The sequence below is a fragment of the Haliotis rufescens genome, unplaced genomic scaffold (genome assembly GCF_023055435.1).
Source record: "Haliotis rufescens isolate VD_foot unplaced genomic scaffold, xgHalRufe1.0.p SCAF_35, whole genome shotgun sequence".
Lineage (NCBI taxonomy): Eukaryota > Metazoa > Mollusca > Gastropoda > Lepetellida > Haliotidae > Haliotis > Haliotis rufescens.
In genome coordinates this window covers 3069503-3094584 of record NW_025964057.1, presented here as the reverse complement: position 1 = coordinate 3094584, position 25082 = coordinate 3069503, and the positions used below count along the sequence as shown (strand labels likewise).

Here is a 25082-nt window from a genome sequence, read left to right as displayed (position 1 = left end):
GTGTGTGTGTGTGTGTGTGTGTGTGTGTGTGTGTGTGACCTTGGTGCTTGCACAGTCATATTATGGGTGCATGTGTGGATGTCTATGGTTCTTGCAGTCAAATCAGGTGTGTGTGTGTGTGTGTGTGTGTGTGTGTGTGTGTGTGTGGCTGTGACCTTGGTGCTTGCACAGTCAAATTATGGGTGCATGTGTGGATGGCTATGGTTCTTGCAGTCCAATCAGGTGTGTGTGTGTGTGTGTGTGGCTGTTTCCTGTCGGTTCATCTGCCCAATAGTCTTTGATGCACATTTACTACCACTGATAATGAGTTTGAGAAAGGGTGAGGTAGCCTAGTGGTTAAAGTGTTCACTTGTAGCACTGATAAGCTGGGTTTGTTTCCTGATATGGAACATGTCATGTGTGAAACTGGATGGCTAGAATTATCAAAAACATTTGTGTAAAATACTCACTCACTAGTCATGCTGGTATTGAAATTTTGTATTGAAAAAATAAACTCACCACATGTTTGTTGAGGGCACAAATTGTGCTGAGCTACCCTTCAATCCCTTTGTAATGAGCAATCTTGAAACTAATACATTAACACTGGGTGCCGCTCAAGTATTGTGCCATGCCCTGATGAGTGCTCTCCAGAACTACATCGCCGTGGTGACTGGGAGTAAGCTGATCATTGGTCAATACTGGAAGTGTGTTTATGGCTTTTTCAAGAACCAGGCCATATTTGATTTACAAATAGATATACACCACAGATATGATCCATTTGCTGAATAAACATTTTATATCTGATGTTTGTCCTGGGGCAGCATAGAAGGCTGCTGAGATTTGTATAGTCGATATGTTGTCGTTACTGTATGGTGATACGGTGAATATGTCATCTCAACCTTCCCCGGACTTAACCACCCGCCCATCTAGCCTGATCACATCCATCCATCCATCCATCCATCCGTCCATCCATCCGTCCATCCACCCACCCGCTCATGCACCATGATTGGAATCGCCTAGCCACCCTCACACTGTCTATATTCACATGCACATGAACATAAGGTTATCAAAATATATATTCAACATTCCAGAATAGAGAACTACCCACGTGTTATCATTAATAGATAACTCCATGAAACATTCACAGGAGCAAGAGCCCAAGTCTGGTATCACTGTGCTTGTCATCAATAACAGAAGCAGTGTGGGATGATGATGATGATCAAATCAGGGAACACAAGGTGGAGACTTCATACACAGAGTCAAGCTCAGATCTCCTGCATCACCTGCAGTAACCACTGGGCTACCCAACACCCACATCATGAAACAGTGCTGACACAGCTCTTTTACAGTCACTCAGGACACAAGTGAAACATGGTATAGATTAGCTCATGAATATTAAAGCTTATACCATACATCACCCTACTCAACATCTGTTAACTATTAACGTGTCACAAAACTGATAATCTTTCCCTCACAGGATGGTTTGTTTGGGAGATATCCTCCAGGCAGTGGCTGGTTGCAAAGGTCTATTGTGTATCCAGTGGGTGAAGAGGTGGGATGCTTGCCTAGCCCTCCACACACAACCTACTGCCAGCACCACACAGCCTGTGTACAGATCAATTCCTACAACATCCTGTGGAAGAGCTTCTTCTATTCTCTGTTTATAGACCTTCAGCTACTGATCGAGGGGCAGTCGGGTAGCCTAGTGGTTAAAGCGTTCGCTCGTCACGCCGAAGACCCGAGTTCGAATCCCGACATGGGTACAATGTGTGAAGCCCATTTCTGGTGTCCCCCGCCGTGATATTGCTGGAATATTGCTAAAAGTGGCATAAAACCAAACTCACTCACTCACTCACACTCAGCTACTGATCGGCTGTGAACCTGATGAAGTTTGAAGTTTTATTCTAATACCAGTTAGTGCCCATTGTTGGGATGGTATTGATATTTAAGCTTCATCCCTCCACAGCCAGTATATAACTAGGCAGGGATGTATTGTTATCTGTTTTCTTTATTGTAGTGATTACAGCTCTTTCTGCCCCTAGTTACAGACCACCATTGTAAGAATTACCCAGTGTTTACTTTACTTCCCTCACCATCCATTATTCAGAGGTATCTACTCACAATGGCTTTAATTCATAACAGTCTGGCTGTGATGGAATGAATTTTCAGCTGAAATGGGTTTGTTAATTCAGCCTGACATTGTAGCACAGCTAGATAGTGTATACACTATTTATAGCAAAGCAGGATTACCTGTGCATGTCAATGTGACATTGATGTGTAATATACTCATATCATCCCACCTGGACGTGACATACTTGACAAATGACCTGCCCTGGACGACAGAAATGTTGAAGTGGGTCTTTAAACACCTTAATATGCCTGTAATAAACACGCCCACATTAAGACATTAACTGAAGCCACATTCTTCCTATATGAGCAAAAGATTGAGATTAATTCAATGCTGACTCATGTCTACACTTGTCAACTTCAAAGGTCGAGATTATTTTTCGATGTTGTAAAATTTAAAACAGGTTTTTATTGCACGGTCTTTGTATTAAGTACTTCTAGAAGATATAGTCTTTTCATACATGGTGACAGATAGGCTTCACGGTTTTATCGGAGAGTCAAGAGTTGATGGCAGGTACATCCGTGTTGCTCCTGTGTCTAATCTATGATGGAGAGTTGGAGGTGACAGATTTCTGGGCTCAGAGAATATAGGTAATCCCTGGTCTGGGCAGAGATAGAGTTGACACACACCGAGGACGCTATGGATGTGATATAAGTACACAGTAGAGTATATAGCTTAATACAAGTTAAGCAGCATAATACACTTCTTAATGTATGATAAGCTCAATGGATCAGATTGGTTTATCATCGTGAAAATGTAGGTCAGTATTAGGGCCAATGTATTTACGGGAGTTTCCTTGAAGACAGGTGGCTGTGGTTATAGGATATTAATTAAAGAAAGTTGAAACCATTTGTGTTTTAAATGATGGTAACAGGATACAGCCGCAGGTGTGGGTTGTTGGGGAGCCGGGAGTCAGGGTCAGGTCCATCGTGGTGAACCATCGTGGTGAACGGGTAGTCTTACATGATGACAGAGTCTGATTATAGGCATGTCGAGTGTGGATGAACCAGGTTAATAAAAGCAAGACATTTTTACAGGAGGACAAATAAAGGTTGAAATCAGCTGTCAACCCTGACCAGACTGTTCCACCTGCTGAGCTGGAGACCTCATTAGTGAGGTGTAAAGAGATTGTGAGATTACCATGGTCTGAATGGTGTTCACCGCTGAGGCCGCTCACAGTATATAACTGCTATACAACTCATTGGTAATCTGCCATTCACTAATTCCACACTGGCCACTGACATTTCAAAGTGTTCAGCGTGATTGATTATACTTCAATTTAGATGTTATGCAAGATATTTTCTCTGAATGGATCAGGCACCGGCAATGAAAGGGTTGATGTAATTAGACAAATAGGTTTTTGATATTGATAAATAGCTAGGTAAAGATTAGTGACTTGTTTCACAGCGTCAGTGCTATGTCTGAATGGAAGTCACAGCCAACAAAGGGTTTCCTGTCCTATTGATTCACGGCTGGAACAGTGATAACTTAAAAGCAGAACATTGGTAACAATAAAACATGCATGCATCATCAATCTAAGGAGATAATTATTTTTTCTGTTGAATTATATTAACATTCATGAAGAGGCGGCCATTAGGTGTGGGTAGCCATTTGTTACACATGGAAACGAAGTGGAAAACATTTGGAGACAAATTCCAAACATGTTTGGGAACCAAACAGTTTCAATTCCGAAGCAATTTCCTGACAATTGCAGATAAAATTACCCAGAATAAGTCACATGCTGTGAAAAGGTCGAAGGTAAATTGAGATTTACACCCAACTTGTGATTTTGAGATTGATGGACTGTGTGGCATTGTAAGTGTGTTAGTGTGTTTGTGTACAGTGGAGCATGGAACACAATCATATTGACCCGGGGAGTGATGTTTAACCAGGTGAAAAGCCCTCTCACCTGGCCGTACACCTGTGTTAATGCATTGTGAGACACACGTTCCAATCAGCCAAACAGACATTCCTTGATCACTCAGTGGAACTGTGACGACCATCAGGTCCCAGGAGGGGCCGAGCCTTCACTCAGAATACAGAGACCTGTGGTATTCAGTGTGGTACTTTTTACATTAACTTACCACTGTGTGAGTAAGCTATCGGAGACATCTCTCATAAAAGTCATAGTCGTTTTCCTTTTTTGCATTTAATGTATTTTTTAAGTAGCTGTAATTAGTATTTCTTTTTTTGAAAAGAGTCGGGGCTGAAACTTATCTACAAGGCCAATCTTATCTTTGCATCATATTGAATAGATTTTAGCATCAATATTGATGAATGGGTGATCATTCATTGAGCTCACTAGACAGAAAGAAACTATTCTCGTTTCGGACAAGTGGCTGAAGAAGCAGACTGTAAAAGAAATGGCGGAGATCATTAGATAAAGAAAATGGAGAAAGTTTGCTCATTGATTTGCCATTCGCTGTCTCGCTTCTCCTCCAGAATCATCACAGCTTGCCCATGCAGACAGTTGATACCAAGACTGTAATAAAATCTATCAAAATATACAGTCCACCTTTGAAATGAAAATCCATGCTAATAGGGAGATTTGATCTAATCTTACAGCCTTCCCTTCAAAGAAAGTATCAATACAAAGGTATTTCTTCCAATTAAAGATTCAAGGGTTTGTATGGAAAGGACCCCATGCATGAAGTTTAATAGTTGAAGCCCTTACATTATGTAGTGGCGGTCAGCATGATGTTTATCACAGTGTTACCTAACATGATGGCCATCTCATCCTGGTCCTGCCCTCTAGCCTTTGATGTGAGGGGACTCCCTTCAGGCTCCCTGACACCCCCCAGACCTTCCCCTGCCCCCTACTACCACCCCCTACCCCCTTCTCCCAGGTGGAGCACTGACATCTTTGCAGCGATAGAAACCCACAGGTTTAGTCCACTATGATGATATAGCAAAACCTTTAAAAAAAGCAAATTTCTACCAGTCCTTAAAATTCCTATTGGACAGTTTGGCAAGGACTACAGGCCAATTTCTAACGCTGCTTTGGTGAGGTTCATAACAAAATTCATTCTCTATGTTACAATCTACTTCAATTACCCCATACTCCCTACCCATTTCCCTCCCTGAGATGGAGAACAGAAAGGAATATGTAGCCAACTAAATTCATCGTTATGGACATTTTAATGTGTACAATGACTACTGTTAAGACATGGAGAAGCCTGACTACCTGATCCCGATAGGCATAGGCGCCTTTTATGGCAGACCCGTCAATATGGGTAGAATAGGTCTTCAGCAACCCATGCTTGCTGTAAAAGGCGACAATGCTTGTCTTAAGAGGCGACTAATGGGATTGGGTGGTCAGGCTCGCTGACTTGGTTGATGCATGTCATCGATCCCAATTGCGTGGATCGATGCTCATGATATTAATCACTAGATTGTCTGGTCCAGACTCGATTATTTACAGACCCCCGTCATATAGTTGGAATATTGCTGAGTGCAGCGTTAAACAACCAACCAACCAACCTCTTATGGCAAGCATGGGTTGCTGAAGACCTATTCTACTCTGGATCTTCATGGGTCCGGTTGAGCCATGTGGGGAGTTGAACCATAGTCTTTGGTTTGAGGAGCCAACACACACCACTAGGCTACCCCACGTCCTCTGTGTAGGTTGGAGATCTGGATACTATACTTTGGAATGCAATTGAGAGAAAGAATAATTTACCACAAAGTAAGGTTCCAGAGATGAAACATAATGAAGGTTTCACCATGGTGCTCAAACTCTCTTTACACACCCTGGGGGAGTGAAAGAATAGATCCCCATAGTCTCCATCTTGATCTCATTATCCAACCCTCAACACTTGATCCAAACTACAAGGCCTAGTTAGCTGAATTAACAGTAACACCAGCTGTAGACTATATCAAATAGACTCAAGATGTTTCAATTTGAATTAACAGTAACCCTAGCTTTAGACTGATATCATAGACTCTAGATGTCTCTAGATGATGCTAGACTCTTTCGTGGGCGGGAGTAGATGTGGGGACAATTTCTGATGAAGAAGAAACCGGAATCTCAGTGAAGATTAATTCGCCATTTGTTTCATGTTTCCCTATCAAAGGAATCCAGAGTTACAGGAACATTGCCATCCTATCCCCTGCTCAGTCTACTACAAAATAAGCCGCTTTATCTACATCCACAAATTGAACAACAAACTGTCAAGAGACTCTCATTTGCCATGTATGATGTACAGCCCCCCTGTTTGCTGGATGCATATTTATTGCTTCTGTTCTCTTAGAAGCTGAGGAAAAAAGCTCATTCTACAACGCTAAAATACCTCTTTACTTAAATGACATTTATTTATAGATATATTTCCATTGGCCAACATTTGAACATTAAGAAGAAAGCTTATCTTAAAAATCAAAATTACCTCTTTACTTTTATGCCTTTTGTACTTGGATTTATTTCTGGGCCAACATTTTAGGCTGGAATTGTTTTATAAGTGATCTCAGGATCTTAACAAAAAAAGATGGGAGATTTTCTCTAAATAAGTTGACTTCCTGGAGTGTCAGCTATGGCATAGCCACTGTCTGTACCTCCATGCTGGTGCGGGGCCAAACATTAAGTGTCCTGTGTACCGCAGGCCGGAGTCGGGTTTTGTCAACCTATTACTCAGATAGCATGTTTGCTCTGATAGTATGATTGTTTCAGCATGATGTATATAATACAGCCCATTGCTAAACACACTTACAGACTTGCTTCTGGGACATTATCAGCTTGGTTGATGCATGTCATCGTATCCTAATTGTGTGGATCGATGCTCATGATATCAATTACTGGATTGTCTGGTCCAGACTCGATTGTTTGCTGACTGCCGTCATATAGCTGGAATATTGCTGAGTGTGGCGTTAAACAACAAATAAACAAACTAACAGATCTAAGTGATTCAATCCTGCCCTGTCCTCACATAAACATCATTAGAAACTACCATTTTTAGTCCACTAGTCCTTATAGTGATAACATACAGCAAAAACAAAAGCGGCAAATTTCTACTAGTCCTTATGATACCTTAACTATTGAGCAGTTTGGCAAGGACTGTAGGACTAGTGCCTATTTCTGTCACTGATAAAACAGCCAATCTTCACTGTTTCCATATCATCAGTAGATCCAATTTTCAAGCATTCCAGAATTACATTCAGGTAGATTAAACATATTGTTATCAGCAGGGCTAAGAAACACGAAGGTAAAGCTTATACATACAAAACATATTGAACATCACCAGAACAGAACATGCAAATTCAATACTTCACCAAGGAAGTTTGACAATATTTATGACAACCCTGACACGTCTTTAACCTGTTTATTGATTCACCTAGACATAGATAAGTTTGTATTTCTTCGGGACACAGGAAGGAGATTAGGGTCGAGAAACAGCATATGTCATATCTATCAGAGCTGCCATGTGACACAGTGATCAGCTCCACATGGGGAGAGAGGAGCGTGGGAGGGGAGAGAGGAGCGTGTGAGGGGAGAGAGGAGCGTGTGAGGGGAGAGAGGAGCATGAGGGGCGAATGAAGATCTATGTGTACTTGATGGCAGACAATCAGACCTGGATCGATCTCTCCAACACTTTATCTACTTAGAAACAAGCTGTGATACTACACAAGAACCAGTCTAACAGGAAGTGGTTGGATGTTGGTACGCTGTATCCATCTCAGTTTGAATTACATAGTAGCAAAGATACCATATTTGAAATTCTGATCAAGCAAGAATAAAATTGATTGGTAGAGAATAGTTGTGGCTTGTAATTCACATACCTGGCCTAAAACCATCAGGTGTAAGTAACCCGCCTTTAGATAGGCTGTGAGGTGTGCGCGAGGTAGTATTGATTATGCACACACAAAGGGCATGAATGAGATCCTCAGTTGACCTAACCACCTATTACTTCATTCAGTGGATGGTTCTACTGAGGTTGTTGCTGATTTAGTAGTTAACACATCCCAATACTGATGCTTGTATGTGAGTGTTACATGCTGTGGTCAGTTGTAACAACCTGGTCTTTTGTACCATGGTACTTGGTCAGTTGTAACAACCTGGTCTCTTGTACCATGGTACTTGGTCAGTTGAAACAACCTGGTCTCTTGTACCAGGGTACTTGGTCAGTTCTAACAAACTGGTCTCTTGTACCATGGTACTTGGTCAGTTGTAACAACCTGGTCTCTTGTACCATGGTACTTGGTCAGTTGTAACAAACTGGTCTCTTGTACCATGGTACTTGGTCAGTTCTAACAAACTGGTCTCTTGTACCATGGTACTTGGTCAGTTGTAACAACCTGGGCTCTTGTACCATGGTACTTGGTCAGTTGTAACAAACTGGTTCCCTTTCCCACCATCTGACCCATCATGTTCTAGCTACAGCGGTGTCCTCCATGGAAGTCAAGGAATCATGGTCCTCGAGGTGTTTTTATCCCCTGCTTGCTTAATCCTCACTTCCTGATTTGGTTGGTTTGTTGTTTAACGCCGCACTCAGCAATATTCCAGCTATATGACGGCAGTCTGTAAATAATAGAGTCTGGACCAGACAATCCAGTGATTGACATTATGAGCATCGATCCATGCAATTGGGATCAGTGACATGCTTCAACCAAGTCAGCGAGCCTGACCACCTGATCCCGTTAATCGCCTCTCAAAAGAAACTTGAAGTGATAAGTTCTTCATTCTGTTATCATACAGTGGATTATATCTCCATTCTGATAAATACAATCTTCACGGGTCCTCAGTTCCTGAACAACAGTGAATGTGTGATATGGTTTTACACCACTGTTAGCAATATTCCACAAATATCGTGGAAGGGGACACCAGAAATGGGCTTCACACATTGTACCCATATGGAGAATTGAACCTGGGCCTTGTGACAAGCAAACACTTCAACCACAAGGCTATCCTGAGACATATAACTGTAGGAGCTTTTAACATGAACGTCTCATGACATTTATGTCGTGACTAGATTTGCCAGTGAAGTAATCCAGTATTGCAGCACAGGAAAGGGCACTCTGTAGGGGATATTTCAACTAATACTGACACCTTCAACAATGTTCATATCATTATGAGTTCCTACCTGAAATACTGGAACGTGTTCCGACAAAACCCGTAATCAAAGACCGTAGATTATGAAGTTCCACTTAGCAGTTGAACAAACGCAAAACTATGTTCAGTCCTACTTTCGAATTCCAAAGGCGGATCTTTGTATGAGCTGGGTCTAAAAATAAGTGCCAACTCATACATTTTAAAGAGTGACAATGTAAGCAATGATTTATGTATCAAGTGACACTCCAGTCACTAACTCACTCAAGCACCAGATGATGACCACTCAGTGGAACCTAAATCTCGGTGACAGACTCGATTTGTAGGCGGCTATGTGATATCAGTGTTTATGCAACACATTGTCCTGAAAGGCGAGCGACAAAATGGTGTTAGAATTGATGTGTCCTACTGCTGTATGCTGAACCAGTCATGCTTGATGTGTCGGAGTCAGGATTGTTGAAATGGGCTGTGCACTGTGCCACCTCCTGTAGTGAAGAAACACCTGATAGGTCCTCATGTAGGGTGGCTCAAAATAGTGGGGAGCTCTCTATACCCAGGTCTTAAGGTGAACAATGCTAGGTTCATAAGGTGTCTGGATCAGCCAGTTTTACTGACAGGATCATTTGCAAGTTGAACACATTACTCACTGACATTGATGAGACCTGTCTCTGATCCTCCCCACTGCGTGAAATCATTTAAAACCCAACAAGACAGTCCGGCAGGTGACCCATAAGTGTTGCCTGCCAGTCTTCAAAGTTACCTGCCCACATTCCAACATAAATATTGAAAAATCGCAAAAAATTAGAGACTTGCGTCTTGATTCAATTCAGGTGAAATAATGCAAAAAATTATTTGAGAATCTACAAGGAGTTATAATAAAATTGAATATGTAAGCAGTCTTAAAATTACAGGCAGCAGGTGGAGGAAAATTTAACGCCAGAAAAGTTACCAGCCACGGGCAGGCAGGCGGGCAGTTATTTTGAACACTGATCCTCCCTCTGTCAACCTGCAATGTATATTTTGGTTCCAGGTCCTATCATGGTGCCCACATTGAAAAAATTCAAAGGTGAAAAAGTAAAGTTATGGTTGGGAGATGTTTACATTTGATCCTGGGATAGGGCGTGGGGCCTGGTGTGGGGTGATAAGCCTGACATGACACTCTGTCACAGTGTGTGGCTGTGCAGTTGCTTGGGATGTGTCAGTCTTATCTGCAACAAGCTCATCCACGCACAGTCTCCAGTTTCAACTCCTGACCGACATATTGCACTGCCAACCATTTGTCAAGGTCTCCCAAACCGTTTGATAGATCTGACAGTATTTAGACCAACCGTGACAAGTTTGACATGTTATAGCAGGCTGACTTGCAAGGACATGAAGATAATATCCCTGGTGATTGTCGACCCAAGACCACATGAATGACAACGCTTATCAAATCCTGAGTTGTGACAATTCAGCTAAACATCTCATGTCAGTAACTATCTGAAATCCTGCCTGTAACCTATCCTGACCCACAAGACACTACAACAAGTGATCTGGTGTTAAAGGTACACATGACTACAGCCAACTGTTGTGGGAGCTGGCCGGTGTCTAACTAGCTGCTATTGTACCTGGACATGGTATAAATCCTGTATGACACACCTGTATATCCTGGTCAGCCAGGGTAGTCCATCTGTGTATTCCAGGCTTGCCTTCACTGAGTATATCCTTCAGTACCACTGTGGTGGCCTGACTGTCAGCCTAGATCCAACACACACTCTGACAGAGCTCCCTCTACTGCCAGCCAGCAGTCTCTATTGATTGAGGTGTATGGTCATGTGACCACCTTGTTTGTACAGTGAGCATGTGTGCTGCTGCCTGCAGAGGTCAGGTCATAGGGAGTACTGCACTGTCAACAGGGGCTGTTAACAGCTGGCTCCTCATTTTATTTTATTTTATTTTATTTTATTTTATTTTATTTTATTTTATTTTATTTTATTTTATTTTATTTTATTTTATTTTATTTTATTTTATTTTTTTTTATTTTTTTATTTCATTTTATTTATTTTTTACTTTTCATTTTATTTATTTTATTTTATTTGTTTATTGTTTTAATTTTGTTTATACATGGTCTAGTGTATTTAATTTTTACATGGTCTATTTCATGTTATTTTATCCTATTGTATTTTTTTTATGTGTATGTCTTATCTCATATATATTCCATTGCTTTATTCACACATTTCAACTTAAAACTGTCCACATGATGAATAACAATACTGGAAATTGGAGACTATTGTTTTCTATTTTCTTCTGAACCTCATTCATAACACTGCTCTCTGAGTTATCAATCTCTTCAAACAGTCAATCACTTTGTCTCTTCCTCTGTGCTGCCTGTAATGGCCGACTGCTGCAGCAGGCCCTGTGTTGGATGGCACACAGCAACGCAAGTGTTCTCCGCCTGTGTGACAAACTCTCCACCTCCATCTCCCCATCTCTCCATCACCCAGGAAATACACAGTCACTAGGCAAAGAATGTTAGTCATTGGAATGAAAATCGGTGTTGCTAGGCAACTCAAAGAAAGCAAAACTTAGGTAATGGGTCTTAGCAGGAAAAACTGCTTCTGTCTGGAGATTGAATGTTTCATAGAAATGTCAATTTAGAGTTTTGTGATTAAATATAAGCTGTCTAAACATTTTTTGGAGATATAGTGGAAGTTGTGTAGACCGAATGTTTTGCTAGAGCAGAAGATGCTCATGAGCCGAATAAAAGTCAATTGAGAGCCGAAGTTAAGCATGTAATTGGCAGTCTTCATGGAATATTCCTTGTCTGGAAGATGTGTATTATGTTTGAGGAAGCACTCACCTGGAGGTGTGTAATTACAGTCAAAGCATGGGCCTTAATCTCTTCCATGTCTATTGACCAGCTGATTTCTGATACAGGATTACGCTGTGGTGCTAATATCTCTGTTGTGAAAGTAGCTGCTCTTCACATAACCCAGCTAATTAGCAGATCACCAGAGAGAGCTTCTTCTTGCCAGGAGAGGTGTTAATTAGCTTATCTGGATTTGGTAATTAACTGCTAATTATCACAATAGGGAATATACAGAAACAAGAAAATGTTGATTTATAATATGGTTGTTTGTGGATTAAACCCACAAATCCATCAAAGACTCTGCTGAACAGGTACGCCAGTAGATGATGAAGCACTGTCTAATTCACTGTAGAAAACATAGCTAAGGAAGAATAATATATAATGAATTGGCTAATGAAGTTACCAGTTCTTAGATATGGATGGCCTGCTCCAATGGTCAATCAATACCTTTCGTTTTTATATTTCCAATTTCATCCAATATATCATGACACATCAACATATCCATCATTGAAATATCTTATTCATTGTTCAGCAGCATCAGTATTTATACAGAGCAAAGGTTTCAGCTACAGCTACTTGTTTGCTAAATCTATTGAAATTTTGTGTCAGTCTTTATTTCTTTTGGCCACATTGTTAATAATCTATATTATCTGAAACATTATGAATGTTATAAACCTTCTATTGTTATTGAAATGTGATATAAAGATTTAAGGTTGTATGATAATCATAAAGTTTGGTGGAATAAAAATACAAAGTAAATATAGTTGTCATAAATGCTACAATGTTATTCAAGGACACGAACGTTACTTGCCACAATTTCCCGTAAATCATGAAGATCAGCCAATCAATGGTCATGAGACACTCTGAAGCATGCTCTTGTGTTCAAGAGTGTGGTGGTTATTGTTTAAGTTGAATATTGGCTTGCAGTGATGCTGAGGGGGAGTGCAAGACACACATATCCATTACCAGGACAATAGCGTTGTTATAGCCTTGTTAGGGGTTTGAACAACACTGTGTTGGGGCAGGGGCTCAGTGTTAACGGGGCTAAACACCTCGCTATTGCTGTGATAACACTTACAATGTACCCTTGTCTTATCTCAACGACTTCAAGTGATGTTTATTTCAGAAAGGGGATTTGCTGGTGGGAAAGGTTCATATGCTACACGTTTGTGGTATCTAATGATAAAGTTTGTTTGAAGTTAGGTAACCTGGACATTTGAATATGGGAATATTCACGATGGGGTCAGCTGCAGTTGATAATTGATTATACAGTGTTGTTTCACCAGTGATGCTTGAGGAGAAATCACTGCATCAATATTGTTCCTGAAAAGAATCAACACGTTGCAAAAAATCATTAATTATGAAAGTTATTTTTTTCTATATTCCATATATTCATTTCACACTGGCAGAGCAAAGCCTGTTTTTTTTAATGCTGTCTGCTGTCTATGATCCACTGAATGGGTAAAAAGAGTGGACAGTTGACTCACAGGTCTATAAGATCAAGAACAACCCCCACACACACGCACACAGATCCTGGATCTGGTTCAGTAGTTGACAGTTTATATATGCTGACATTGTGATGAACCAAGTTGACTCAAGTCATATAAGCCAAATTACACAAATATGTGATTAATGACGCTCAAAAGATGCCGAGGCTACAGCAGCAGCCCTCTTCCTGCTCCAGGGTATATGCCCGGGGATACTTCAGTTTTTATGTGACGAATTGTTTCTAATTTTGGAGCTGTACATACTATTTTTAATCTCTTCTGTAGAAGTTTATAATGGATGATCCTGTGTGGCCAGGGTTCCACTCAGAGTTCAAGCAGCATCCCAGGGCTATAGGGGCACCTGCCGACTCGCTCTGCTCCTCTCTTGACCTTCAGCCAGTCAAGGTGAAACAGTGGAGCAGTGGCTACCAGTTGGGTGGTGAGATTCCACTTTGGAGATTTGTAGAAACAAGCCGTGGAATAACAAGTGACACTTAATTGGAAATGAATATGACCACCTGCTTATAAAGGAGAAAGTTTGTATCTCTCGTTTCCCAGGCTTGTTCAGTTGGTGGCTGTATTGACACTTGCAGTGTTGGAGTTAGGGGTAAATAGTGGAAGTCAGAGAAGTGAGAACGGAATAATTGTAACATTTGTTCACAATGATAATGTGGGTTTCACTTTTCTAAACTAAACAATTACACAAATATACCAAGGTACTCAGAAGAGGCCCAACGATGTGCCTTTGTTTGATATATGCCCACCTACCACAGCTGCGAGACCCGTGAAGATCCGGGGTAGAATTGATCTTCAGCAAACCATACTTGGCGTAAAAGGCGACTATGCTTGTCGTAAGAGGTGACTAACGTGATCGGGTGGTCAGGCTTGCTGACTTGGTTGATGCATGTCATCGTATCACAATTTTGGGATTGATGCTCATGATGTCAATCACTGGATTGTCTGGTCCAGACTCGATTATTTACACACCGCATTCATATAGCTGAAATACTGCTGAGTGAGGTGTTAAACAACAAACGAACGAACGAACGAACGAACGAACGAACGAACGAACCACCCACGGTTGCGATATTCTGGACAAGAAGGATCAAGGAAGAAAATAGTCTTGTGTATACATACATGTACCACTAGCAAATGACACCATTGCTGATTATATGTTACCCAGACAGGGAGTTGTGTTGTTTGTTTGAGGTGAACAAGCTGCTTTCTGTGTTGTTTGTTTGAGGTGAACCAGCTGCTTGCTGTGTTGTTGGTTTGAGGTGAACCAGCTGCTTGCTGTGTTGTTGGTTTGAGGTGAACCAGCTGTTTGCTGTGTTGTTGGTTTGAGGTTAACCAGCTGCTTGCTGTGGTGTTTGTTTGAGGTGAACCAGCTGCTTGCTGTGTTGTTTGTTTGAGGTGAACCAGCTGCTTGCTGTGTTGTTGGTTTGAGGTGAACCAGCTGCTTGCTGTGTTGTTGGTTTGAGGTGAACCAGCTGCTTGCTGTGTTGTTTGTTTGAGGTGAACCAGCTGCTTGCTGTGGTGTTGGTTTGAGGTGAACCAGCTGCTCGCTGTGGTGTTGGTTTGAGGTGAACCAGCTGCTTGCTGTGTTGTTGGTTTGAGGTGAACCAGCTGCTTGCTGTGTTGATGGTTTGAGGTTAACCAGCTGCTTGCTGTGGTGTTGGTTTGAGGTTAACCAGCTGCTTGCTGCGTTGTTGGTTTGAGGTGAACCAGCTGCTTGCTGTGTTGTTGTTTGAGGTGAACCAGCTGCTTGCTGCGTTGTTGGTTTGAGGTGAACCAGCTGCTTGCTGTGTTGTTGTTTGAGGTGAACCAGCTGCTTGCTGTGTTGTCCAGTCCTGAAGAGTCAAGGCAGTACATCACCAGACATCAATGTAATCTGTACAATCTCAGTATATGACATCTGTCTTACACCATTGTAATTAGCAGACCATCTGATACTGTAGTGGCTGATGACAGAAGCTCCCAGCTCAATTATCTGGAGGTGTAATGACGACTGGTTTCAATGATGCAACGACTACTGATTCTGAAGGTGTAATGACAAATTGGCAAGCATTATTGTTTGAGTCACTGGGGCTGGATAGCCGGCACTTTTGTAGGTGGGTAGTGTTTAATTCAGGCTGTTGTTGTAGGCTGTTGCTGTAGGCTTGTAGGCTATTACAGAATAGAGTTTTGCTGTGGACTGTTGCTGTGGACTGTGGCTGTGGACTATAGGCTGTTGCTGTAGACTGTGCTGTGGACTAGAGGCATTATCTGGGAGCTGTTGCTGTAGACTATAGGCAGTTTCTGGTCCCTGTTGCTGTGGACTACAGGCAGTTGATGGTAGCTGTTGCTGTAGGCTGATGCTAGTGACTGTCACTGTAGACTGTAGGCAGTTGCTGGTGGCTGTTGTTGTAGACTATAGGCAGTTGCTGGTGACTGTCAATGTAGACTATAGGCTGATGCTGAGCAGTATGGGCATGGTAGTGGTCTCATCATTTTGGTGTTACCAGGGACATCAGTCATCAAGTACTACCTAACATTTCCACGTGTGAGTGTCATGTGACAGAGTCGGTGGGTCTGGAGGTCGTGTGTGTGAAAGTGTGACAGTTGTTAAGGAGGCAGTTATAGTGTCAGATACAACAAATACACCATTAAAGGGTTGTTATGTGTTTCACAAGTCCTGAACAAGCCTGTACAGTGATGCTCCACAATGGAGAGGCTACAAATCTCTCAGTGACATGGTTGACTGTATCACCACTCAGCAACATGGGTACCATATCTAGCAATAGTTACCATAGCTCTAGCAGATGCCAGGCTTCCAATAGATGGACCATGTAGAGACCATATAGAGGCCATGTAGAGATCACATTGAGGCCATGTAGAGTCCGTATTTAGACCACACTGAGACCACATTGAGACCATGTAGAGACCATGCAGAGACCATGTAGAGACCATGCAGAGACCATGTAGAGACCACATTGAGACCATATTGAGACCGTGTAGAGGCCACATTGGGACCATATTGAGACTACCGTATTTTCTTGAGTATAGTGCGCACTTTTTTTCGAAAAAACACAGCTGTGTAGAAGGGGGTGCGCATAATACACGAATTATGATTTTGGATGTTTTTTTCCCCCATGGAAAGACATTACCGTGAGCACGAAACACCGGGAATACCATGTCAACAAATCCATACTGAAGTACGCAAAATAATTATGTAATTACACTGTCTGGCTATAAAAAGTGTTCTTTGTATATCAGGACTAATGTTTGTAACTTATTTCATTGATTTTATTCAAAATTCCTTATAATCTGATAATATTGTTTTTATTAATTTCGGCGAAATCGTGTGTGAAGCGATCGGAAGATCGCACAACTCACCGTTATTAACAGCAACCACGGTCAGAATACCGCTATTGACGCCTTGAAACAAACTTTAGTTGACAGAGAATGGATACATATATCATAAATGACATACTTTGACTCGTTAAAAGTCATATTTGTTTTTGTTTGACGATTCTATGTCAACATGAAATTCTCGCGATCACGTGATCATGTGCGCGTGAGCCTTGACGGTGACTGGTCAGACATGTTCCATGTAAAAAATAATACCCGGGAATAGCGATCAGCTGCTTTGCTTAGGGTTATTATTATTTTAAATATGTTTATTAAAGGTTGCATATAATTAAGAAAATAATGGAATATATTATTCCTGATAAATAAAATAGTTTCAGATACAATTGTTGCCGATCCTTGCATTAAAAATCTTATAAAGTTAAATCATTGGGTGTGTCTTGACCGAATCACCGGTCGATTCCAAGAAAACGTGTGTACAGCTGATTGCTGTTTCCAGCTTAGTTTACGAGAAAATACGCAAGGTAATCTTAATCCCTAAACATAAAACAATGCCTAGCAGAACAATAAATACTATTTAAACGGTAAATAAACATGTCTGGTGATTTTTTATCTCAAATTTCGAACTTGTACTGACGAAGTTTCTCAGCACCCGTTCGTTTGCCGGACTTCGCTGAAAGGGTACGGTGTAAAAAATTTCTGCGCATAATATTCAAATTTCTTTTTTTCCAAAATATTGAACCCGCTAGAGGGGGGTGCGCATTATACATGGGTGCGCACTATACTCAAGAAAATACGGTATATAGAACCTGTATTGAGACCTTATTGAAACCATATTGTGACCTCATTTAGACCATATTGAGACCATGTAGAGACTGTATTGAGGCCTCATTGAGACCTCATTGAGACCATATAGAGATCATGTAGAGTCTGTATTGAGGCCATATTGAGACCATACAGAGATCATGTAGAGTCTGTATTGAGGCCATATTGAGACCATATTGAGACCATGTAGAGACTGTATTGAGGCCTCATTGAGATCTCATTGGGACCATATAGAGATCATGTAGAGTCTGTATTGAGGCCATATTGAGACCTCATTGAGACCATATAGAGATCATGTAGAGTCTGTATTGAGGCCATATTGAGACCATGTAGAGACTGTATTGAGGCCTCATTGAGACCTCATTGGGACCATATAGAGATCATGTAGAGTCTGTATTGAGGCCATATTGAGACCATATAGAGATCATGTAGAGACTGTATTGAGGCCTCATTGAGACCTCATTGGGACCATATAGAGATCATGTAGAGTCTGTATTGAGGCCATATTGAGACCATATAGAGATCATGTAGAGACTGTATTGAGGCCTCATTGAGACCTCATTGAGACCATATAGAGATCATGTAGAGTCTGTATTGAGGCCATATTGAGACCATACAGAGATCATGTAGAGTCTGTATTGAGGCCATATTGAGACCATATTGAGACCATACAGAGATCATGTAGAGTCTGTATTGAGGCCATATTGAGACCATATTGAGACCATACAGAGATCATGTAGAGTCTGTATTGAGGCCATATTGAGACCATATAGAGATCATGTAGAGTCTGTATTGAGGCCATATTAAGACCATATAGAGACCATGTAGAAACTGTATTGAGACCTCATTGAGACCATACAGAGATCATGTAGAGTCTGTATTGAGACCTCATTGAGACCATACAGAGATCATGTAGAGTCTGTATTGAGGCCATATTGAGACCATATAGAGATCATGTAGAGTCTGTATTGAGGCCATATTGAGACCATATAGATACCATGTAGAGACTGTATTGAGACCTCATTGAGACCATACAGAGATCATGTAGAGTCTGTATTGAGACCTCATTGAGACCATACAGAGATCATGTAGAGTCTGTATTGAGGCCATATTGAGACCATACAGAGATCATGTAGAGTCTGTATTGAGGCCATATTGAGACCATATAGAGATCATGTAGAGTCTGTATTGAGGCCATATTGAGACTATATAGAGATCATGTAGAGTCTGTATTGAGGCCATATTGAGACTATATAGAGATCATGTAGAGTCTGTATTGAGGCCATATTGAGACCATATAGAGATCATGTAGAGTCTGTATTGAGACCTCATTGAGACCATACAGAGATCATGTAGAGTCTGTATTGAGACCTCATTGAGACCATACAGGGATCATGTAGAGTCTGTATTGAGGCCATATTGAGACCATATAGAGATCATGTAGAGTCTGTATTGAGGCCATATTGAGACCATACAGAGATCATGTAGAGTCTGTATTGAGGCCATATTGAGACCATACAGAGATCATGTAGAGTCTGTATTGAGACCTCATTGAGACCATACAGAGATCATGTAGAGTCTGTATTGAGGCCATATTGAGACCATATAGAGATCATGTAGAGTCTGTATTGAGACCATATTGAGACCATATAGAGATCATGTAGAGTCTGTATTGAGGCCATATTGAGACCATATAGAGATGTAGAGTCTGTATTGAGGCCATATTGGGACCATATAGAGATCATATAGAGATCATGTAGAGTCTGTATTGAGGCCATATTGAGACCATATAGAGATCATGTAGAGTCTGTATTGCGACCTCATAAAGACCATATAGTGACCTGTATTTGGTCTCTGCTCTCCTAGACGTGGTGTCCCCAGCACTTCCCCTGCCCGAGGTGGTCGAGGTGGTAAGCTGTGACGGTGGCCAGGTGAAGAGTGCTGTGATGGCCGTTGAGGGGAGTGATGATGGGATACATGTCCCCGTCACAGGAGCTGATTAATGTAATTAGGGGATCGTGATAGTGTAATGGCCGTGTCCAGTGACAGTTGACAGATGATAATGATGCCACCGATGTAACCCCTGACACCCGACACCACCAGCAGTGGACATGAAGAACCTCCACAACCACCCCAGCTGTCTCCGAGGTGAGGAATCTACCACCTTGTGGACGACTCACCCCTACTCCTTGGAAACGTGTGTGAGTGAGTGAGTACAACCACCCCAGCTGTCTCCGAGGTGAGGGATCTACCACCTTGTGGACGACTCACCCCTACTCCTTGGAAACGTGTGTGAGTAAGTGAGTACAACCAACCCAGCTTTCTCCAAGGTGAGGGATCTACCACCTTGTGGACGACTCACCCCTACTCCTTGGAAACGTGTGTGAGTGAGTGAGTACAACCACCTCAGCTGTCTCCGAGGTGAGGGATCTACCACCTTGTGGACGACTCACCCCTACTCCTTGGAAACGTGTGTGAGTGAGTGAGTACAACCACCCCAGCTGTCTCCGAGGTGAGGGATCTACCACCTTGTGGACGACTCACCCCTACTCCTTGGAAACGTGTGTGAGTGAGTGAGTACAACCACCCCAGCTGTCTCCGAGGTGAGGGATCTACCACCTTGTGGACGACTCACCCCTACTCCTTGGAAACGTGTGTGAGTGAGTGAGTACAACCACCCCAGCTGTCTCCGAGGTGAGGGATCTACCACCTTGTGGACGACTCACCCCTACTCCTTGGAAACGTGTGTGAGTGAGTGAGTACAACCACCCCAGCTGTCTCCGAGGTGAGGGATCTACCACCTTGTGGACGACTCACCCCTACTCCTTGGAAACGTGTGTGAGTAAGTGAGTACAACCAACCCAGCTTTCTCCAAGGTGAGGGATCTACCACCTTGTGGACGACTCACCCCTACTCCTTGGAAACGTGTGTGAGTGAGTGAGTACAACCACCTCAGCTGTCTCCGAGGTGAGGGATCTACCACCTTGTGGACGACTCACCCCTACTCCTTGGAAACGTGTGTGAGTGAGTGAGTACAACCACCCCAGCTGTCTCCGAGGTGAGGGATCTACCACCTTGTGGACGACTCACCCCTACTCCTTGGAAACGTGTGTGAGTGAGTGAGTACAACCACCCCAGCTGTCTCCGAGGTGAGGGATCTACCACCTTGTGGACGACTCACCCCTACTCCTTGGAAACGTGTGTGAGTGAGTGAGTACAACCACCCCAGCTGTCTCCGAGGTGAGGGATCTACCACCTTGTGGACGACTCACCCCTACTCCTTGGAAACGTGTGTGAGTGAGTGAGTACAACCACCCCAGCTGTCTCCGAGGTGAGGGATCTACCACCTTGTGGACGACTCACCCCTACTCCTTGGAAACGTGTGTGAGTGAGTGAGTACAACCACCCCAGCTGTCTCCGAGGTGAGGGATCTACCACCTTGTGGACGATTCACCCCTACTCCTTGGAAACGTGTGTGAGTGAGTGAGTACAACCACCCCAGCTGTCTCCGAGGTGAGGGATCTACCACCTTGTGGACGACTCACCCCTACTCCTTGGAAACGTGTGTGAGTGAGTGAGTACAACCACCCCAGCTGTCTCCGAGGTGAGGGATCTACCACCTTGTGGACGACTCACCCCTACTCCTTGGAAACGTGTGTGAGTGAGTGAGTATAACCACCCCAGCTGTCTCCGAGGTGAGGGATCTACCACCTTGTGGACGACTCACCCCTACTCCTTGGAAACGTGTGTGAGTGAGTGAGTACAACCACCCCAGCTGTCTCCGAGGTGAGGAATCTACCACCTTGTGGACGACTCACCCCTACTCCTTGGAAACGTGTGTGAGTGAGTGAGTACAACCACCCCAGCTGTCTCCGAGGTGAGGGATCTACCACCTTGTGGACGACTCACCCCTACTCCTTGGAAACGTGTGTGAGTAAGTGAGTACAACCAACCCAGCTTTCTCCAAGGTGAGGGATCTACCACCTTGTGGACGACTCACCCCTACTCCTTGGAAACGTGTGTGAGTGAGTGAGTACAACCACCTCAGCTGTCTCCGAGGTGAGGGATCTACCACCTTGTGGACGACTCACCCCTACTCCTTGGAAACGTGTGTGAGTGAGTGAGTACAACCACCCCAGCTGTCTCCGAGGTGAGGGATCTACCACCTTGTGGCCGACTCACCCCTACTCCTTGGAAACGTGTGTGAGTAAGTGAGTACAACCAACCCAGCTTTCTCCGAGGTGAGGGATCTACCACCTTGTGGACGACTCACCCCTACTCCTTGGAAACGTGTGTGAGTGAGTGAGTACAACCAACCCAGCTTTCTCCAAGGTGAGGGATCTACCACCCTGTGGCTGACTCACCCAACTCCTTGGAAACATGTGAGTGAGTGAGTGAGTGAGTGAGTGAGTGCAACCACCCCAGCTGTCTCTGAGGTGAGGGATCTCTCACTCTGTGGCAGACTCACCCCTACTCCTTGGAAACGTGTGTGAGTAAGTGAGTACAACCACCCCAGCTGTCTCTGAGGTGAGGGATCTCTCACTCTGTGGCCGACTCACCCCTACTCCTTGGAAACATGTGTGAGTAAGTGAGTACAACCACCCCAGCTGTCTCTGAGGTGAGGGATCTACCACCTTGTGGACGACTCACCCCTACTCCTTGGAAACATGTGTGTGAGTGAGTGAGTACAACCACCCCAGCTGTCTCCGAGGTGAGGGATCTCTCACTCTGTGGCCGACTCACCCCTACTCCTTGGAAACATGTGAGGGATCTACCACCCTGTGTCTAATTGGTGTCTTGGTGCCTACCACGACAATAGTCTACAATATTGCTTAGAGTTCACTGTGTTCTGTGAAAGTGAGAAATTGAAAAAAACACTTAAGCCATTATGTTCTGAACAAGCATGTAATCTGTTGAAGTGACTAGATATACAATGAGTTAGGAGGAAAACAGCATTGTTTTCCAGCTGCAATTGTGTAGAACATTAGGGATAGGTTTCACTTCTGTGATCATAAATGACAAAGCAGGAGCTAAACAAATGTGCTTCTTTAAAACATCCACACTTTCTGCAGGTACTAGTGTATTCATTACTGAGAGTCCTGCCAAGTTCCACATAGGAAGAAAGCCCATATCTCAGCAGTGTGTAAAACATCCCCGGCACAGAGTAGCAGTTACCCCTGATGTACAATACAGCGCTGGTTGAGCCAGGTGTGTCGAGTGCGGCCCTCGCAGATGTCACCGCGACCCACCGCGGGACTCAATTCTCCAGAAACATTAAATCACTAAAACATGTAATTTTCTGTGAACGTGAAATTCTCAGAAGTCCACTCAACCATGACAGTATTATACACCTGTAACCCAACTCCGTCACAGTCGTCCACCAACTATGTCCATACACGCGCAGCAACACTCTTTATGTGACATACTTGTGCAAGATATACAGGGTTCACAATAGAGATCTCTTGCAATAGTATCGAGACACTAGGGGGTCTGTTGGTGAAGCAAGCTGTTGAATAACATGGCAGGCAGTAAGATCTGCAACTGAGATAAGATCTGTAGAATCATTGAGATGTTTCTGGTGGCTTCACATGGACAGTGTGCTATATGCAATGGCAGGGAAATAATATACTTATAGCATGGGGAATAAATCGGTCATGTGTAAGGAAACGTGGTTTGATTGTAGTGTTCCTGAGAGCTGATGGCAGGCAGTACCTCATGTTACAGTTGACAACTGCGTGATGAATGACGAGGACACGTAGGGGGAGTTACCTGGACACAAACATGTCCTCGCTTCATTACCTGTGTAGAACCCATCTCTATTCACTGGGTATAACAGGACATATCCGTGTCAGGCTAACCCTCTTTATATACTGAACAAAAAAGGGATCATGAATATTTTTTGGGATTTTTTTGTAGCAAAGACAATTTCATAAAAATATTTTTTTATTCAGTATACTGTTGGTTTGAGGTCAATTGTTTCTTATGGTTATCAGAACAGTGTCAGCAAGCTACTTCACATGAGGGGGCACAGGTGGCCCAGTTGTATAAGGCGCCGCGATTCGCAGTGCAGAGTTGCGTTCCCTGGGCACGCCAGAAACCTATGATTGTGGATTCTAATCCCGGTTCGCCCCGATTATGTTTCTAGGTTTGTCAGCGCCATACCCGTGCTCGTGGGTTTAAACGAAGTGGTAAACGTCTCAGACCTGCATCACTTCAGGCTTTCCTCCCACATTAAGCTGATATGCGTTGATATAACTGGAATACTGTTAAAAGCAGCGTTAAACCCAACTCACTCACTCACTACTTCACTTGTATTCAGTATTATATATATATACAATGTAATGTAATAATTAAATAAGTTGTTTAAAAATTGATGTGGGCAAAATTATTTTAGAATTTTGATTTACAGATAATAACACTGAAAGTTTGGTTGGACACTTGAAATGATAAATATATGTGTTCTTTATGGACTGTGAAATTTGCTTTGGCTGGTAGTTGGAAGTAAAAATGACCGCTCTCACTGTATTAGTCCTTGAAATAATAACTTGAATTCAACAGCAGAATTTCAAATTTCTAATTTGTTTCTGTTTTCAAGTAATCAATAAAATAAATGCATTCAAGGTGTGTTTTGTATCAGTCAGTACCCAGTATTGTGAGGTTATTTTGTTATCAGAATACATTTTACTCTCTGTGGCATAAACAAATGGCAATACTGATTTGATTTTTTTCCTAATTATCAATTTTTAAGATAACCCAATCAGTAAAATAGGGTTTCCTGGTTCAGCATCATACATGTATTAGCAATGTTCATTTCAGGAACTGGAAAATGGGGCCCAATGACCCTTACCTTTCTAAGAATTAGGGACATTTGATGACACACAAATATTTGTGAAATATGACATAAAATTAGTTTATGTCACCTTGCCGGGTATTTACTTATTTAACCAGTGAGAGTCACTTTATGTATTTACATTTCACTTTCCACGTTTTATTCATTCAGTTCAAACTTCCAGTCCATGTTAAAGATTTACACTTTCTTCACTTCTCTTCAGCCAGATTCTGGCAATCAGTTTGACGTTGTTTCAGAAATAAATTAAATAAACTCGGCCCTTTTGTCTGCCTTTGTTTCTGAGATGCCATGACCAGCTGATAGCCATGTGTGACAGGGATAGGAGATTGAAGGTTGAAACTGCTTGAGCCGAGGATTTGAATCATCAAATCAAAACGTGTTAAATATATCATTACTGAATGCTGACTGAAGACTTTTGAGGTTACAATAGAAGATTAATGTATTCCAATTGATAAAACAATGAAACTTGGCTTTGAGTTGCCATGCTTACAAGTGGCGCTGTGCTACTTCTGCCATTATGGGAAGTAACTCTATTAGTTCTGTTCTATTTATAGCATATCGCGATTTCACAAACTGACGGA

At 42.6% G+C, this 25082-nt stretch overlaps 2 protein-coding genes across 5 annotated transcripts in view; one reads left to right on the top strand and one right to left on the bottom strand.

Annotated features, from left to right (window-relative positions):
• The window catches only part of LOC124134446 (protein YIPF5-like), a 216981-nt gene that overhangs the window by 59865 nt on the left and 132034 nt on the right, over positions 1 to 25082 (top strand). The window lies entirely within an intron of this gene.
• The window catches only part of LOC124134444 (leucine-rich repeat-containing protein 24-like), a 66240-nt gene that overhangs the window by 27918 nt on the left and 13240 nt on the right, over positions 1 to 25082 (bottom strand). The window contains exon 1 of one of the 4 annotated variants that reach the window (XM_046499260.2): positions 10751 to 11177. The exons of 1 other annotated variant lie outside the window; for it this stretch is intronic. The gene's annotated coding sequence lies outside the window, so the exon portion shown is untranslated. Of the gene's footprint in view, positions 1 to 9177; positions 10725 to 10750; positions 11178 to 25082 lie in introns of those variants that run through there. 2 more of the 4 variants (XM_046499254.2, XM_046499256.2) reach the window with 2 other exon arrangements.